At 33.9% G+C, this 14,879-nt stretch overlaps 1 protein-coding gene across 1 annotated transcript in view; it reads right to left on the bottom strand.

Moving 5' to 3' along the window:
- Positions 1-14,508, bottom strand: part of LOC100370487 (myotubularin-related protein 9) — a 69,494-nt gene extending 54,986 nt beyond the window's left edge. Inside the window, exon 1 of the mRNA XM_085508048.1 lies at positions 14,433-14,508. The gene's annotated coding sequence lies outside the window, so the exon portion shown is untranslated. The remainder of the gene's footprint in view (positions 1-14,432) is intronic.
- Positions 14,509-14,879: the final 371 nt, after the last annotated feature.

The following is a 14,879-nucleotide window of genomic DNA, read 5'->3' as shown; positions in this document are numbered from 1 at the left end:
TTAACAGCGAAAGGACCATGTGTTCTATGGTAATTCATATTCAATACATAATTACTAGAATTTAAGGACCAATGGTACATATTTTGTAAACCTTTTTAATGCTTTGATTAAAATAATTGAAATTGATCCTATTTGCTTTTTGGTGATAATTTCAAATTAGGGATAGTGAAAAATAACTGGAAATTAATTTACAACAAAAATTACACATCACCTTATTATTTAAACACATCACTTTATGAATAGTCTAGATGTATGACAAACCAGTGTTAGAAGTTGATGCGTTAAAATTTAACTGTAATCATTTTAGGGGGTGAGTGTATTGATCTACCTAAACTATACATATCACAAACATGAACATACAAAATTAACATTTTCATTACCACACACATTCTCGCCCAATTTTTCTGCACTTTTTTCTTAAATTCTTTAGTATTTTTGGAAATGAACCCTACTTTTTTTTGGAGTCAACAGACAAAATTTGAGTCAATTTTCAGTTTTTACTCAAAAAATGTAACTATTTTTGTCCTAATCTTCTGAAGGATTGTGCAGACTATAAACAGAACTCTTTTATGAATTTGTCATGAAAAGAGGAAACAAGTCGGAAAAGGTTGAGCAACTTTCAGTTATTAATAGTTATTCATTTATTAAGAACAGATATTTCCCCTCCCCCCACCGTTCTGCATGTCCATGTAGTCATTCATTTTTAAAAGTTGTATGAATTCACTTTTTGAATGTGGTTTATTTTCAATATATCCTGATTGCATGCAATCATACATGCAGCATACAAGTAAGGAATCTGTGAGATCATTTTATTTTATAATCACCACATACATTCTGCAAGGGTAATTTAAAACTACTATTTTATGTACTTAAACTTTATGTACCTAAAACTCTGGTCACAGTCACAGCAGATTGATTATGCATGTAAGAAATATTTTTTTTTTTATAATCATAATTGATGTGAAAATAATATAACAAAGCTTTAATAGACAATCTAATATCTAGAAGGAGGAAATTGTCACCCTCCTTCATTGAATGCAGCAGTCAAAGTACAAGAAACTACAGAAATAAAAGTATTCTAATATGAATGCACATACATGTATGCATGATAATTATTTTTCAGTGTGTTTGGTGATAACTCATCAGTATTTTTAGTCACGCAGTTTCTTTTCTCTGTACTTGACGACAGCCTGTTTTACATGTACAGATCATATCATGAATGTATAAACAATATCTAATAATAATTAATATAAATTCTGCATTGTATCACAATGATAACTTGCATTCCCCTCAGTGAATATTCTGTCCTAAATTGGCAACACATCACACACTCTAACAGTAAGACATGCATTTTTAAAATGCAAACTGAGAACTGTTGCTTGACAAAACAGACAAAATGAAAAATAAGAGACTATGGTTCCTGTTTTCATGCAGAGAACTTAATGTGTGGACACCACCAACACAGTTCAAGCATAAATTAAACTCGCAAGCAGACATTGCTTTTTCATAATAGCTTACAATTTTTAAAGTGAGTGTCATTTGCGTATTCTTTATGGTATTTACCTATGTTACTAATATGAGATATATTCAGGAAGATTACTTCGTAAAGTTTAGATACATGACAGTTTTGAAAGAAACCTAAACTACTGTTTTAAAGAGCGGTGATCGTCGTGCTGCGTCCTGTGTGATATGGGACTCATAGCAACTTACACAACACGTGTAAACAAATTGTTTGTTTACATGAAAGTAAAACCACCACCTTTTAAATCATTAAGAAGCTAGCAAAATCTCAAGACTGTACTGTTATAATTCCACAGTATTTTATACCGGAGTACATGTAGTATTTCAGAGCTAAAAATTCATAATTTTAATCTACATAGAAATTTTGCCTTTGATATTGGGTGCCCTCAGAACAACAAAGATCAAGTCTTGAGATTGTGTAGCTGATTATAAATAATCCACTGCATTTTTTTAAATTGAGTCAAATATCGATGGAAAAGTAACATTGAGATTATTTTCAGGATCCAACATCTTATTGTTATTGTTAATCAATCTATCGGTAAAATAAATAGATATTAGATTAAGAGCTTACATGTAGGTTTGCAGATATGATTATATAGTTTGTTTTTATCATCTTTGAAGATAAGTGAGTGGATGGAGAATGGATGGGCAGAACATAAATTGAACATTTACACAGATATACATGTTTATCGTGTCTATGGTTTAACAAATCTAATCCAGTTCCCAGCCAAGTTCAGCTAAAAAGTTTTTACAAAAATGTACCAGACTTAATCCACAGATATGCAGAGTAGTATATGCAACTAAAATATTATATTTCATATACTATGAAGTTATCACAAGAATACCACCAAGTATGAACAAGGCAATGCTGCAACTATATTGACCAAAACGTAGTGGAGGTCAATATGACCCGTACTGCCTGAGTGCATACTTTGCAGTATTCTCAGGATAACTGTATTATTTAATATCTTTTTCCTGCTTGTAGTGATAGTTTTACCGAGAGATTTTAGGCCGAAATGACAACGATAAAATTCATTGCATTGTGAGTATTACGAGTGTCGGCCTGTACTTCCATTGTGTACTACAGATCTTCTGCATCCAAGATAAACAAAAGAAAATGTTCAAATGTGACATCAATAACCTTTAACGCGGCAACGTTGGTAAAGTATTTTATCCTGAATAAGCAAAATTTGAATGAGTGCTGATACAATGTTTTTTGGAACGGAAAAATTCTATTCTTTTCAGTGCTAGATGTATAATAATGTTACAGTATCAATATAAGGTCTATGATTAGAAAAATGATTTTTCAGCTTTGAAAATCAAAAGTCAAACCCGTTTTGTTGAGTAAATGAAAGTTGAAAGAAAAAACAGATAATTGGAGCCCCAATAGCAGAGAGGGACCACCATATAAGAAGGGGTTTCATTTTAAGGTTTATGATTAGAAAAATGATTTTTCAGCTCTAAAAATCAAAAGTCAAACCCGTTTTGTTGAGTAAATGAAAGTTGAAAGAAAAAATAGATAATTGGAGCCCCAATAGCAGAAAGGGACCACCATATAAGAGGGGGTTTCATTTTAAGGTTTATGATTAGAAAAATGATTTTTCAGCTCTAAAAATCAAAAGTCAAATCCGTTTTGTTGAGTAAAATGAAAGTTGAAAGAAAAAAAAAATTAATTGGAGCCCCAATAGCAGAGAGGGACCACCATATAAGAAGGGGTTTCATTTATAATAAAGATTCACAGAATAGATTGTCGCTTCCTCTTCATTTTCTTATCAGGACTTACTACAACAAAACGTTATCTCTGCTGTGTGGTTTGGAGTCGAGCAATTTGCATGCAAATGGTCAGAGAGAAAACTGATCGCAAGTAAACTGCACTGTGAGAGAGAAACCATAGAAAAGAACATTTTATGTATTGGAGAAAAAGACAAAAAATGGTAAGCTATATGTGGTAATGATATTTCCACCGTTATATAATATAGGCAGAAATTGATAATCTGATGGTCTAGAGCAGATGGAATACCCCAAGTGACATGTTACATAATTGCCTTACTAATTGAGTCAGTCTACATATATGTGTTACCACGTTTCAAGTATGCAGTATAGGTCAGTTGTCACTCTTCAAATTTCCCAGTGATTGTACCCCGCGCTTGGCACAGCAGTGGCCAGCATAATACATTGATTAGTCTAAGAATAAAATTTATCATAGACGGTTAAATCTGTATTAGAAGCCACATCACTAATAGAAGTCACAGCCATTCGTTTTGAATAATTGAGAACCAAAAATTCATCATTTCTCATATGTGTAGATGCTCTAATAGAAGTCGCATCCCCTCTGTTGCATTGTACCATTTTAATAGAAGCCTCGATTTTTAATACAGATTTTACAGTAATGAACTATTGATAACTACTATTCACCAGATGGCTTTTGATTTTCTCATACATAAACTTCAGTGTTCATAGTTACAATAATGGTCAACGTAAACTGGTATGATTGCAGAGTAAACACGATTCACTTACAAACAAATGTAATTAAAATAGCAACAGGGAATATCGTAATAACTCGATTAATTTGCGGACCCTATTAATTCGCGCACCCATTTTATTTTCCAACGCTAATTTTTAAATGTACCCTTTTAATTTGCAGCGTTCAAAAACATGTTTAAAATTGTATCCTATTAATTCATGGGCCAGAATAAGTGGATAACTCAGAATATATTGCATGAAGACATTAAAAATATACATTTTGTTTGAATTTTTAAGTTATCAGTACTTGGTGTAGCCGCAATCGCAGACGATCTCCGTCATCACAGCCTTTCAGTTAGCAAGCAGTTTGGGTTCGGTCATTCCCCCACGACACTACAGATGTTGGGCAAGATTATTACTTAGTCGATAAATATCCATTGGTCAGCACATTGATTACGAATTTCCGTGATGGAAAGCTTAGTACAGGGCTTTTCGTCGCTGGTCCACAGGGTTGCATCGACCATGTGTCCGCCATTTTGGAAATTGATTTTATTCTATGACATCATTTATGTGAACTGCCCTATGGTGCGTAAATTGACGTTTTTGATTGGTCGGGCGATTGACCTCGTGTCACATTTTCATTATAGATGAAAGTGCTCGACAAAAAAAAAACAATCATGTAAACAATGAACACATGGCTACAAAAATGCAATCAACGGGGCAGAAGACCACCTTATCCGAAGCAACACTGAAATCACAGTCAGCTGGCGCACACGTGATAATAAAATAAATACGATATTTACTATATGGGGGCCGCCATCTTGAAAGACGCATAAAACTAAATAAGAGACAAGTTGTGAAACGCGTTTTTCAGATTCCTACAAATCAGGACAAAAATACCAATCTTTCACAAAAATACGGTACGTTGGGGTTATATTAAGCCAACCGATAACAAAATTCGGCCGAATTCGTCGTTTTTGTGTGGAAAAATCCCTTGCATACGAACACCTAATTACGCTAAGAACCTAGAACACTAAGCCGGGGTATTTGAAACCGAAATTGTCATCTAAGCGTTAGGCCGTCGCTGATTGGCTGCTGTCCTGGAATGCCAATTTTTAGTTTCAAATATCCCGACTTAGTGTTCTAGGTTCTTAGCGTAATTAGGTGTTCGTATGCAAGGGATTTTTCCACACAAAAACGACGAATTCGGCCGAATTTTGTTATCGGTTGGCTTAATATAACCCCAACGTACCGTATTTTTGTGAAAGATTGGTATTTTTGTCCTGATTTGTAGGAATCTGAAAAACGCGTTTCACAACTTGTCTCTTATTTAGTTTTATGCGTCTTTCAAGATGGCGGCCCCCATATAGTAAATATCGTATTTATTTTATTATCACGTGTGCGCCAGCTGACTGTGACTGAAATAGCAGAAATCATTGCCAATCTGCTTTTAGACGACGAAGATGGTGTTTGGTTTGACGGCTTCACTGCCGACAACCTGTCGAACCTGTTGTGTCTGGCGGTACTGCTTAGAAAAATAAAAAAAGGCAGTGCAGCCAGACGGCTACTTTTTATCCATGTGTTCATTGTTTGTTTGTGTATAGGGTCACCTTTGCTATTTCACTGTTCCATTTCAAGTGTAACAAGGAGCGTGGTCCTTGATGCAGTGAGTGTTCTCTGCCCGACTATATGACATGAATGTTGCTAGCAACGAGTCTCAGAGGCACTAAAACAATGTCCTGTAATCGTGTTCATTGAAAAACAAAACAAATCACTAATAAATTTATGAAAACAGCTCCTTTTTGAATCAATCTAAAAGTACTCTTTTAATTCGCGCACCAAAAACCAATATTTTCCGTTTTTACGCTATTAATTCGCGCACTTGAAAAAATAATTATTTTTACTACCACGAATTAATCGAGTTTTTACGGTACCTGCCTACTCAGAAAATTGTTTCTACTTAAAGGGGAACCTTCCAAACCCAGGGATTGCACCAAAGAATCATGGGACACTATTGTTTATGTTGTTTATAATGTTAATCTACGTTTTGTTATCCCGTGTAATTTTAATCCAGAAAGAAAATTTGTTGCGAGTTTGACTTAACTGAAGTGCCCCTTTATACATATAGTATGCAGGGCTTTCGCAAAGAGCCGGCTACAAGCCCAAATTGGCCGTCTATCTTCTGGCCCGACCACCTACGACAGTCTCGCTGCATGCACCGCTTCACACTGTGGAGAGCCTTTTTATTTTTTGGCCAGTTGTTCCAGGATGATGGCCTGCTATTAAATTGTAAGACCCCTGAGTATGTGTAAAAGTGCTGCAAAATATGTAATGTATCAGTTATAGTAGTTGTACATGTAGAAGGCACGTAAAACGGTAACATTTGCAAATAAAAATTTATGTTCATCAGAGTGATTCAGATAAATGTAATAGACTGAACAAATACATTCTACATGTATGTGTACAGTGAAAATTCTACGTGTATGGCAAAACCATTGTACCACAAAACGCAAAGCATTAATAAAGATTTAATTAATTCATATGTCAATGTGTTATCTCATGGAATTAAAATTTGTTCACAATCTAACGTATGGCGCGCCACCATAATGGCGAGTGTAATACGTTTTAATGGCATAGTCTATAAAGTGCACTATGTGTGTATTCTACAGTGTAATAGGTGTTATTAAAAATATCACCAGACTGTTTCCTATGACTATAATATTTTATTATTAAATTTCACAGCATGTTAAAAAAATTCAATTTAAAAGTGCATACATACTGGATGTAATTTCCATGTGTAAAACCCAAATTGCGGGTCGGCAGCTGTTTGAGATGGCAGCAGTCACCAAATATTAGCTTCTATTTATTATTAAAATGGATGATGTTTGTGATAATTTTGGTTGCATGTAATAAAATTTAACCAGAATTACGAGTTACAAGTAAGTAATTAATGTTATAGGTGGTTCGTGAATGCAATCTAAATTGTCAATATGCAGATATTATAACTAATATACATAATATTATTATTTATATGATCATATCAGAAAAATACACCTGTACTCCAAATATCAATCAAGTAATTAAAATAAAAATCTAGTTGATTTGTAAATTGTCTTTTTCTCCCTTTATGATGACACAAACCTCATTGTAAATGCTAAATAGTCAGATTTTGATGTTTTCACAGTGAATGTTCCCTCACCTTTTTTACGTCCACCAACAATACTCCAAAGAATATTTGCAAAGGCAATATTTGAAGGGCAGTGGCAGTGTAAATAAACAATGTATGTTACTTGTGTTGTATATGTAGCTACATGTATGAGTCCCATATTGAATAGAACACGGCCTAACGATGACCACCCTTTAACTTTATACTTGTTGTATTTGCTATTTATTTCCTCCAATGAAAACATTTAATTTGACCAGAACGTTTAGCATGTATGCACCTGTATGGATTTTTTGGGATTAATAGAAATAACTTTCCTCATTAATATCTCATTTGTTCTCATAAATTTGTTGGAACATATTAGAAATTAATAGTCCTGACCAAAGTTCAGGGAGGATATTGTTTGGTAATTATTTCAAAATGTATTACATTTTAACATCGAAACTCTATACATAAAAATGCTGTGAAGTGTGTGTATATCGTTTTTTTATCAGGACCACCTGCTCCCCTACAACGTGCACGTCTGGTGCAATACATGTTTATGCTGTGTATATTTGAAGCTAGACTCAGACAAGTATCTTTGACATACTGGTATATATGCATGCCATATAAAGCCATTATAAGCTGCGTTTTGTTCACGTCAATCTGTATCACGGCATAAAATAATGTCAAGTCACACAGATTAGTTGCTGAAAGAAAAACTGAACATGGGCCATTGTCAGTGACGAAGTCCTCGTATTATATTCAGGGATTTTTTTAAAACAAGGGAACAGGGGCGCAGCGCCCTCATGCCATGGCCGTGCTCCCCCTTACCCTGGGGGGCAGATCCTCTGGCAACCATAACATTCTGAATGACCAGGGATCACATGTGGCCATAGTCTTCAACTGTGACTTGTCTGATAGTAATTTTGGCCCCAAGGAAGCCATAGAATCCTCCATTTTAACTTAGAATTATCAAAAACTCCACACCCTGGTAGGGAGAAGCCTATCTCCCCCACTTGGTGGTGCCGCTGAATTGCAGTGCTCTCTCTTGCAGTTTTTTTCTAAAAAAATCCCTGGTATTTGACGGATGATACCTAATGTACAACTGATGCAGTAATCCATCATGTGCAGTGCAAGTCAAGTTTGAATGAAATCGCTTAAGACATACTTGAGAAATGATTGATGATAATGAAGTTGAATTTTGTGTATTTAACATGAAATGGCTGCTTATTGGTTAAATTCTATTAAATTCAAGACAAATTGACATACATGTGAAAACCATATTAGCTAGTACATTAATTCTAAATAACATTCATCAATGCCAGTAGTCCATTTTGAAATATTATAAAACTATATGACATTATGCACTGGTATCATTACGTGGACTGTCAATAACAAGTATGAATGAACACGGCATGTGTGAGAAATGGTTGATGGAATGTGGTAGTCTTTTCAATTGAATCAAATGTAAAATAAGGTATAATGTATAAGTTTACTCTGGAGCAGAGAACACTTCTTTGGGTTCTTTGAACAAGAAAGGAGTCACAGTGACTCTTTAACATTTAGACGCTATGGTTGGCATCAAAACATTTCTGACAGAAAACATTCATAGTTTCCAAGCATCTACCCATGAGCCTTTGCATTTTAAGCACGCATTGTTATCGTGGCAGGTGACACCCCTTCCGCTTCAATATTCATTTACTTTGAAAGGCAGACCCCTTTCCTTGACCTAGAAGCCATTCGATAATGCTCATTACCCATGAGTCTTTGCAGGTCTCTTTTAAATTAATCAATGGTTGACTTAAAGTGCGATAGTCGTTGCAATTTCTACTGTTGTACAGATCAACTGAGACGTTGCCAAGCTTTAATTAGGTATTGTTTTAGGCGATTGTAAGGTATAAAAGGAGTCACTAGCAGTAATTAGTGCAAGTCGCGTCTAGATCAAACCTCATACTTGTAATTAGAAGAGCGCATTGGAATATGGGAAAATCAATGTTTATCAACACAAATGTCTCACATGCGCAGCGAAACCACCACCGCCCTTTAACCAACAGGACTGATTTGGTGGGGATCAAATGAAAATGATTTAGCCCCTTTGTTTTCACACACTTTTTTTTACCTAATTTCTGAGTTATTTTTCAAGGTAACTTTTTCAAGGAATGATTTTGTATTGACTCAAGTGCCAGTGAATGATCATAACTAGTTGTATCTTGAAAAATTAGTGTGTGTTAGTGATGTACTGTAAAACCATTTATATTCACTGACATTTTCATAAAGATTTAATCTAGCAGATTTTACTTCTTAGCGAAAATAGCAAAATTAAAACCTAGTGAATAATTAATACATTTACAGTATCCTATTGGGCACAAAGGTCAAGGCAATAAACAATAAACACTAAAACTAATATTGTGTTATTGCTCTTTATATAACACAGCTGCAGTGAATGCAGTCATGTTTTAATGTCTCCACTGATCTGGAAAACATCAGTTCTAGAAAATAGAATTATATATATTCACATCCCCTATCTAAAAGACCACAATTAAGCAAAATGTAATTATATATACAATTATATATGCTTTTATGTAAGTTCTGTGTAAGACTTGGACCTAATATAACTTGGACCTAATACAACTTGGACCTAATACAACTTGGACCTAATACAACTTGGATCTAATACAACTTGGACTATTACAACTTGGACCTAATGCAACTTGGACCTGATACAACTTGGACCTGATACAACTTGGACCTGATACAACTTGGACCTGATACAAATGGGACCTGATACAAATGGGACCTGATACAAATGGGAGCTGATACTAGTTAGTAGTATGACTTGTACCTAATATGGCTTAGACCTGAGAAATCTCTCAGCTGACAATTTGAAAAACAAAATATATTTTCACAAAACTAAAAATTTCAGCAATTATGAGTAATAAATTTACTGTGAAATATAATATTTTAGCTGTTTAGTGATTTGTGTGGAGTTTATTTTCACTGATTTTTGGTGTATTGAAGGTAAAATATTTGAAAAAAAAGATATTTGCTGTATTTTATTTTTAATGAATCATCCCTTCATCGAAAACAAATTTTCGAGCAAAAATAAAGTATTTTACAGTATGGATGAGGTAGTAAACAAGTAGTCGGTTGGCAACAGCGCCCTCTACACACTGTCAATTCATCAGCTTGACCTTAAGAGGGCGCTATTGCATTTTCAATACAATTTTTATTTCAAGTCAGGTTAATATTGCTCAGAAGTTCACAATTTTCATAAACTTGCACTGCATATGTATCTTTAGTTGTAGAGGAACATTTTCGAAAAAGAATTATGATTGAAGCTTTCTGAAAAACTAGACCTGATATCAGGTTTTCTTCTTGTCATCACATTCATCATTTTTTATTTTGGGCAATTTTGCATACTGGTAAAGTGTGAATAGGTAGAATGGGGACATGTTTTTTTTGCTTCAAATCAATATCTTATAATAAACTGTTGTTCTGATATTGAATAATGTTAATAAAAAAATCTGCATCACTGCATCATTTTACATAGGACAAGAAATAATGTTTTTTTTGTTTGTATTTTTGGCTTTAAATTTACAAAATAATCCTGTCTATAGTCTGCACTCAGAAGATTGGGACAAAAGTAGCCAACTTTTTTGAGTAAAAACTGAAAATTGAATTAAATTTTGTCTCTTGAAGAATATTAGAAAAAAATGCAGAAAAATTTGGGGGAGAAAGTCTGGTGGTGAAAAGGTGAAAAATGTCCCTATATAACTATTGTTGAATATCTATATATCTATTTTTATTGAGTTCTTTAAAACTTGATATGGAAATAAATATACTGCTTCTTTGAAAACAAGCATTGTCGACTGAGATAGCGTCGCTGTTAGCGATGCCGAACATATCACTTTTTACCAAAAATATTCATCAATTGAAGATATCATCAGGAAATGAACAAATTTGACAGAGGTCTATATGTATTACCTACCGGTATGTATATAATATTAAAAGCAATCAGACTCATGTTTTTCAACAAGAAGTTGAAAATATCACTTTTTACCAAAATTGACAAAAATATTCATCAAAATTAGAGAATTGAGGATATTATCACGAAATAAACAATCTGAGATAGGTCTACATGTAGTACCTATATATATATATAATATCAAAGCAATCAGACTTGTAGTTTTCAACAAGAAGTCGAAAATGTTGTTTTTACTAAAAATGAGAAAAATATTCATCAAAATTAGAAAATTAAAGATATCATCATGAAATGAACAAATCTAAGAGAGGTCTACCCAAGCTATATATACATCGAGTATCAAAGCAATAAGAATTTAGTTTTCAAGAAGAAGTTGAAAATGTAAAAAGTTGACACGGACGACGCTGGACAATCACTCATATGATAAGCTCCGCTCGACAAAGTCAACAGCAGAGCTAAAAAAGTGTAATCAAACAGTTTTTGATGTGTATATGTTAAAGGCATCAAAGTCAATTTTAAATGGTCAACACTTATGAACTGTTTCAGGAGAAAATCTTGCTCACTGTTTATGAAGAATCTGATTTGGTGAGCTAAATGTTGCTGACTTGTTCAATGAATTTTACTCAACATCTATCTAACCTTCTATTGAGTGTGAGAAATGACTCTGAATCCAATATGGATATGTTGGGGTTCATTATTGTTATTATGATTTACCAACGGTACAGAAGAAGTATAGGTACATATATGAGCAAAATCAGCATGTAGTATAGCCTAGAATGCTGGACCATGCACACGACTATCCCTCTATGTTTAAATATGAAGATGTCATATAAGTGTATCTTAAACAAATGTTTACAAAGTTGATAGTTCTTCATGTGAATTGATTTAATGAAGTTATATTTGTAGTATTTTTCTTACATTTTAACTGCAACATCATCTGAAGCACTGGAAATATTATATATACGTTACAGAAATAACATAACAAGTAACTGCATTACATAGTCTCTGTGAGTTCTCAAGTTTAAGAAATACGATGCACATAAAGTTTGAACATGAACAGTCAGTGAATGTCAAAAATATGGCTCAAAAACTGCATGCACTAAAACAAAATGGTCACCAGAAGGTCATTTTGAGTCTGATCTGACAAACAAAGTATGTACCAAGTTTGAATAAAATCAGCAGATATAGAACAGAAACAAGGTTTTGGAATGTCATAAATGCTTTATTTTCATGAATTTTTAGCACATAAATGGCTGCCATTCGGCCATCTTGAATCAGATAGTGAAACAAATTAATGTGCATATGTATAATATCACCGGTATGTATGATGTACCGGATATGTGAAGTTTAAATATAATCAGTCCAGGCATGTCCAAGATATATGTCCAGATGCACACACGGACGCACACACAGAGGTCAATCCATAAGTCCCTGTTTTAGGACTGGGTCCCACTAATGAAGAGTGAACATTTCACATTTCCGAGAACTGTGACTGAGTGCAAGATATGCAAGGTGTGCAGTAAAAAATTAAACTCAATATGGTTTCAATTCAAAATATTATGTACTTTCAACAAGACATATTTTGTTTGATAATAAATTGTCCATGCTACATGCTACCAATTTTGTAAACTTGCCAGACAATGATAAATTCAAAATATTAATGAGAGACAACTGTAGGAATTCCAGTTGCTACAGTTGTAAATGCATACAAGGTAGTTTTTGTATGGTTGACATTTATTTACATTAGGCCTAATAACAAAAATTAAGTTTTTGATCAGCGCCCTCTGTTGATGAAGTCATTAAACCTGCAAACATTTTTGTGAGGCCTTATTTGTTTTACTTTTTATTTCTTTCTTTTCTTTTATAGCATGCCCAGCAAAATTGTCTGAATGTCCACTGGCAAGACCAGCTCTCTCTCTCTGTATATATATGTATATATAGGAAAGTATGAATGAAATCTTAAGAGTTTGAAAACAGTGCACTTCTGGTCAATTTTGTTTGTTGTTTCACAAATTGTGTGAAGAGAGACAACTCATTCCTAATTAACAAAACGTCGCCTTGTTTAATGATAAGGCAATTGTTTTCTGGCAATGAACTGAAAATAGTTTTACTTTGAATTAAGTTTCAAGCCATTTTGAGGTGCAGTGACACACAAGTCAAGCATGACACCATCTTAAATCCAACTCAAATCACTAGTGAAATAATAACTCAATGTCTCAACGCATGCTTCTAAGAATTATGGTAATATCAGTTCTATTTATAGTAAATCAATTGCTCTGTTGTGCTCCTTCACCAGGTATTGCCCGTTACATATTCATTTTTTTTACCTTCTATATTTGAGGCCTTACTAGTAGTTAGTGTTGTGTCAATAAATAAATATATTTATGACACATGTAACCTAGGTAAAAAAATCAGTGCTTGTCTGTTTGCCATTGACAATTCTTTATTCAACAAGACAACCAAATCTTGAAACTGGTTGCCCATTGAGACAATAATTTTTTTTAATTTAATTTTTAAAATATCCCAATTTGTATATGCTATATTTTTCAGTCTAGTGCAATATTATTATTTCACTGGGGAAAAAAAGTTCAGTTTTAAACATATTTGTGTCTCCAAATACAAGATGATATGCTAGTAGAGCAGTAATCTGTAATATCTGTTTAGATCAAAAATCAGAAACAATTATTTGATAACTAGCTTATCATGTTTTTTAATTTCGACCCCGGAACACAATGCAAAAATATACATGGAGGTAATAGTATGTTATAAATGTCCAAATTGGAATTATTATAATTCAATCATCCATTATAAATATTAATTATTATCCCATATCTTATCTGTCACATACTGGACCCATATGATCATAACTCATATAGTGTACGTTGTCTTAAATTAAAGTACGTAAAATTATACAAAATTAATGCTCATTAAATCCAAATATCGTTCCTTCATAGTGCTACCCTATAAATATTAGTAGATGTCCTGCACACGGAGCAGTATTGACGAATGCACTCTCAAGGATCCATTCATTTTTCAACTACACGAACATGAATCAGAATAATAATTGATATTACTAAATCCCGGCGCCGTCACAATTGACTATCTAGCAACCCAGCATTTAGTTACTACCACGGGCGCTTGCAACAGGATTTATGGTTAAGGGAGATAGGCTTGTTTAGGGTTATATACTAGTATAGAAATAAAGTCTTTATTTCTATATACTAGTATATAACCCTACCCAAGCCTATCTCCCTTAACCATAAATCCTGTTGCAAGCGCCCGTGGTTACTACTGTGTCTGAGCTCAGATAATTGTTCTTACCTTTATTCCGAAGATGAGTTAAACTGTATAGATTTTCTTCCCTCGATTCTTCCTCAATGGGATGACTTTCTCTGGAATGACTATTGACCTCAAAATTAATAATAATAGAAGGCAGCCATTTTAGATTTGAAGTCTCGCAAAATCTCGTCCAGTGACGTTTGCTCTGTTCTTTGATATATATAACTTGTCCGTGTTACTACACTGTATTCCGTGGCAGTTTTAGCAGGTTTTGAACTCGTAATTTATATTAGAATATTAAGACTGAGTTTACGTTTTTGTGTTATTAGAGACATTAAGATGCGCATACGAGAACGGATACGTCACTGCTTTGTGCATGACCTCCGCGCGAACCAATGACGTCATCGGTTGCCTGGTCGTTCGGCAGTCCTTTTGAACGTGATCAAGGTGACTGACTCGTAGTTGATTTCCGAGAGCTTTTCTCGCTGT

Source organism: Saccoglossus kowalevskii, chromosome 14 (assembly GCF_978046115.1).
Source record: "Saccoglossus kowalevskii chromosome 14, keSacKowa6.1, whole genome shotgun sequence".
In the NCBI taxonomy this organism is placed as follows: Eukaryota; Metazoa; Hemichordata; class Enteropneusta; family Harrimaniidae; genus Saccoglossus; species Saccoglossus kowalevskii.
This window is presented reverse-complemented; position numbering and strand designations above follow the sequence as displayed.